The sequence below is a fragment of the Zeugodacus cucurbitae genome, chromosome Y (genome assembly GCF_028554725.1).
Source record: "Zeugodacus cucurbitae isolate PBARC_wt_2022May chromosome Y, idZeuCucr1.2, whole genome shotgun sequence".
NCBI lineage: Eukaryota > Metazoa > Arthropoda > Insecta > Diptera > Tephritidae > Zeugodacus > Zeugodacus cucurbitae.
This window is the reverse complement of record NC_071673.1, coordinates 10105001-10110000: the sequence shown is the minus strand read 5'-3', so window position 1 is coordinate 10110000 and position 5000 is coordinate 10105001. Positions and strand designations below refer to the sequence as shown.

Sequence of the window (5000 nt, the reverse complement as noted above, 5' to 3'; positions counted from 1 at the left end):
TTATTAACATAGAATAAATACTGATGATTTGATAAAGTGTTGATAGATTTTACATATATAATGCTTAAATTCTTTTGAATTTTACAATAATATTATTATCATTGATTTTAATATTAATTGTATGCATTTATATGATTAACAATGCGAAAGATTCAGGATACCTTCGGGACCCGTCTTGAAACACGGACCAAGGAGTCTAACATATGTGCAAGTCATTGGGTTATATTAAACCTAATGGCGAAATTAACTTAACTTTTATATAATGGGATTAATTTTTAGTGAAATATTTTACTATTAATTCAATCCCGGGGCGTTCCATATAGTTATGTATAATGATAATTTATTATTATTTATACCTCTAACTGGAGCGTACCTTGAGCATATATGCTGTGACCCGAAAGATGGTGAACTATACTTGATCAGGTTGAAGTCAGGGGAAACCCTGATGGAAGACCGAAACAGTTCTGACGTGCAAATCGATTGTCAGAATTGAGTATAGGGGCGAAAGACCAATCGAACCATCTAGTAGCTGGTTCCCTCCGAAGTTTCCCTCAGGATAGCTGGTGCATTTAAATATTATGTAAAATAATCTTATCTGGTAAAGCGAATGATTAGAGGCCTTAGGGTCGAAACGACCTTAACCTATTCTCAAACTTTAAATGGGTAAGAACCTCACCTTTCTTGATATGAAGGTTGAGGTTATGATATAATGTGCCCAGTGGGCCACTTTTGGTAAGCAGAACTGGCGCTGTGGGATGAACCAAACGTAATGTTACGGTGCCCAAATTAACAACTCATGCAGATACCATGAAAGGCGTTGGTTGCTTAAAACAGCAGGACGGTGGACATGGAAGTCGTAATCCGCTAAGGAGTGTGTAACAACTCACCTGCCGAAGCAACTAGCCCTTAAAATGGATGGCGCTTAAGTTGTATACCTATACATTACCGCTAAAGTACATGATTTATAATACAATTTCGGTTGGATTATAAATTTTGAAACTTTAGTGAGTAGGAGGGTACAATGGTGTGCTTAGAAGTGTTTGGCGTAAGCCTGCATGGAGCCGCCATTGGTACAGATCTTGGTGGTAGTAGCAAATAATCGAATGAGACCTTGGAGGACTGAAGTGGAGAAGGGTTTCGTGTGAACAGTGGTTGATCACGAGTTAGTCGGTCCTAAGTTCAAGGCGAAAGCCGAAAATTTTCAAGTTTTAATGAATTGTTGAGAATATATATTATTATGTTTTCTTCATAGTAATTAAACACTTGAATAATTTTGAACGAAAGGGAATACGGTTCCAATTCCGTAACCTGTTGAGTATCCGTTTGTTATTAAAAATGGGCCTTGTGCTCATCCTGGCAACAGGAACGACCATAAAGAAGCCGTCGAGAGGTATCGGAAGAGTTTTCTTTTCTGTTTTATAGTCGTACTACCATGGAAGTCTTTCGAAGAGAGATATGGTAGATGGACTAGAAGAGCATGACATTTACTGTTGTGTCGATATTTTCTCCTCGGACCTTGAAAATTTATGGTGGGGTTACGCAAACTTCTCAACAGGCCGTACCAATATCCGCAGCTGGTCTCCAAGGTGAAGAGTCTCTAGTCGATAGAATAATGTAGGTAAGGGAAGTCGGCAAATTAGATCCGTAACTTCGGGATAAGGATTGGCTCTGAAGATTGAGATAGTCGGGCTTGATTGGGAAGCAATACCATGGTTTATGTACTCGTTCTGGGTAAATAGAGAATTTCGGTTCTTGTTCCCCGGATAGTAGTTACGTAGCCAATTGTGGAACTTTCTTGCTAAAATTTTATAAGAATTATATCGCAAGATATATATTCTTATTTAATTATAACGATTATCAATTAACAATCAATTCAGAACTGGCACGGACTTGGGGAATCCGACTGTCTAATTAAAACAAAGCATTGTGATGGCCCTAACGGGTGTTGACACAATGTGATTTCTGCCCAGTGCTCTGAATGTCAAAGTGAAGAAATTCAAGTAAGCGCGGGTAAACGGCGGGAGTAACTATGACTCTCTTAAGGTAGCCAAATGCCTCGTCATCTAATTAGTGACGCGCATGAATGGATTAACGAGATTCCTACTGTCCCTATCTACCCACTCGTTTGTAGAACCTCGAAGTGAACGGACGTGTTTGCGCATCATTGCGAGTTTTTAAAAGCGATTTTTAAAGTGTTTTTCAGTGTTTCTGAAGCGAATAAATTTTTCGGTTTTTCCGGATTTTTCGGTAGCCTGTTGTGAAAATAGACACAGTGAGCAGGTACGTGAGGGATTATACACATCGTGTGTATTCCCAAAAGTGTGTGAGGATAGCGGCTTAGGCCATTAACTAGTGTGTGGATTAGTGAACAAAGTGTGGGATTTCCCAGCAGTGCGGGTATAGCGGCATCTGCCATTACAAACCCTTGTGCAGTGCAGGTAGTGGAAGTGCGGTTTCTGTATTGTGCGTGAGTGTTGTGCAGCGGAAATGCCTCCACCACGGAGGAGAGGGGCAAAAGCCCCAGCGGAGAGCGAAGACTCCGGGCCTTCAATGGTCCAGGTGGAGTCATCGACCGATGAGGACGGTATGGGACAACCCTCGCGGCCCCCACCCAAGAGGAAGGCGCGACTAGGTTCGCCACCACAGGCGAACTCAGGCGAGAGTGGATCAGATGGGGTACTCCAGAAGCTGGATGCGGTTGCCACGAAAGTAGCCGTAGGAGTAAAGGTTGCGGCGAAGGAAGGAGCCAATGGAGGAAGGAAAGGTTGCCCGGATAACAAGGTAGGGGGCAGCAAGGGGGGTAAAGGGGGTGCTATTGGGGGTGAGGGTCATGTTACGGCGATGAAAGCCGTAACAGCCCAGTTTAACGAGGTTGTGTTCGGGGCGAAAAGCCTCGAAGTCACAACAATGAAGGAACTCGTAGGGATCTCCTCTAAATATGAGGAGATTCTTATGAGTGTCCTAACAGAAAATGCTCATCTTCGTGGGCAAATTGAGGGATTGAAGGGGGGTTGTGGGACATCTTCCGTCCCTCGGAGTACAGCAGGGGCGGCTGCTGCTGCTCCCTCGGCGCCTGCCCCTCCGGCACCCGTGCTGGAGGCAATTGCGCCGACGGTGAGGAAACCAGTGGAAACCTGGTCGGTTGTGGTGAGGAGCAAGGCTCCTGTGACTTCCTCAAAGGAAGTCATAAATAAGGTTGTTAAGGAGGTGGGTCCTTCACTGGGTGTTCGTGTCCATGATGTGAAGTCAATCAAGGGGGGTGGCGTAGTGATACGCACTCCCTCTGTTGCTGAGAGGGAGAAAGTGGCGAGCAACGCCAAATTCGGTGAGGTAGGGTTGGACGTTAGCGTCAATAAAAAGTTGGGGCCCAGGGTCGTGGTACAGAGAGTATACACGGAAATATCCCATGAAGAATTCATGGAGGAGCTGTTTCGGCTGAACCTTCGGGAGTTCAGCCCAGAGTCCAAAAAGACGGACGTGAGGATGGTCAGTCGCCCCTGGAAGGTGGCGACTGATGGCAGGACAAATGTTGTCCTAGAGGGTACGGACAAACTAATGTCCACCCTCCTGGATGCGGGTAGGTGCTACGTCAAGTGGTTCTCCTTCCGTGTCCGCGCGGATAGTCCCGTGACCGGCTGCTTCCGGTGCATGGGTTTTGATCACCGAGTGGCAGAATGCAGGGCCAAGACCGACGTCTGTCGGAGGTGTGGTCAGGAGGGCCACAAGGCTGCCAGTTGCGTCAATGCCCCCCATTGTCGCAACTGTGCATTTAAAGGAAGGCCAGCTGGACATCTCATGATGTCGGCTGCCTGTCCGATTTACTGTGGGGTTGTCGGACGTGCTCTCGCCAGACATTAATGGGTGAGATTTTTCAATTAAATTGCCAGAATTCTTATGCAGTTATGTGCGAGTTAGGGAGTTGCATGATAGAGGCAGGGTGCAGCATCGCCTTACTCCAGGAGCCATACGCCACCAATTTTGGAATGGTAAGTGGTCTTCCTGGGGGTTTCAGGGTCTACACGGACCTTAGGTGTAATGCTGCAATAGTTGTGACTGACCCAAGCTATGACTGCATAGTTTTGGATTCGTCACAAGAGGGTGTATGTGTTTCTGTAGAGGGGGTGTTCGGTAGACTGATTGTTGCTAGCATGTATTGTAAGTTTAGGGAACCTATAGAGCCTTATCTGCGATACATGGATAACCTACTACTCCTTGCGAGTGGTAGCCCATTTATCCTAGGGATGGATGCGAATGCCACGTCCTCGATGTGGTTTAGCAAGTTTTCTCGATGGGCGCACAGATATCGGAGCCACATTCGGGGTCGGGCATTAAGCGAATGGATGGCCGCTAACAGCCTCCACATCCTAAATGAGCCAAGCGAGTGGTACACATTTCATGGTCTTAGAGGGGGGAGCGACATTGACGTGTCCTTGATCAATGAGGCAGCAAATAGGGCGTTCAGTTTTAGGTGGGAGATTATGGGAGGGTGGGGATTGAGCGATCATAATTTGATTAAAATTATGGTTACTCCTAATTCCCCTCCCTCGACACATGCAAGTCCATTGCGGCGATGGCGTACCTCTGGTATCGACTTGAACCAATATGGACAGTGTGTTAGGGAAGCGGTATTGGACATACCGCTTAGTGAGTTTGAAAATCTGGGGGTGGACGAGCAAATTGCTCGGTTGTACGAATTGGTCTGGGGAGTGAACGATAGGTTGTTGAAGAAATATAAGGATTTTAGGGTTAGAAAAATAAAGTGGTGGACGCAGGAATTAACCCTGAAGAGGAGGGCTGTCCGGCGATTGAGACGGAAGTTTCAACGCGCTCGGCGGTCAAATTCGGATAGGTTGGCCCAGATTAGGAACGATTTTAGTTGTGCGATGCATGAGTATAAGGCCATGCTAATAAAAATCAAAGAAGAGGAGTGGAGGGGGTTCGTTAATGAGCATAGGGATGACCCCTGGGGTCAGGTCTTAAGGATTTGTAGGGGTCGTAGG

At 46.0% G+C, this 5000-nt stretch overlaps 1 pseudogene; it reads left to right on the top strand.

Moving 5' to 3' along the window:
• LOC128923610 (large subunit ribosomal RNA) overlaps window positions 1-5000 on the top strand; it is a 9317-nt pseudogene that overhangs the window by 614 nt on the left and 3703 nt on the right.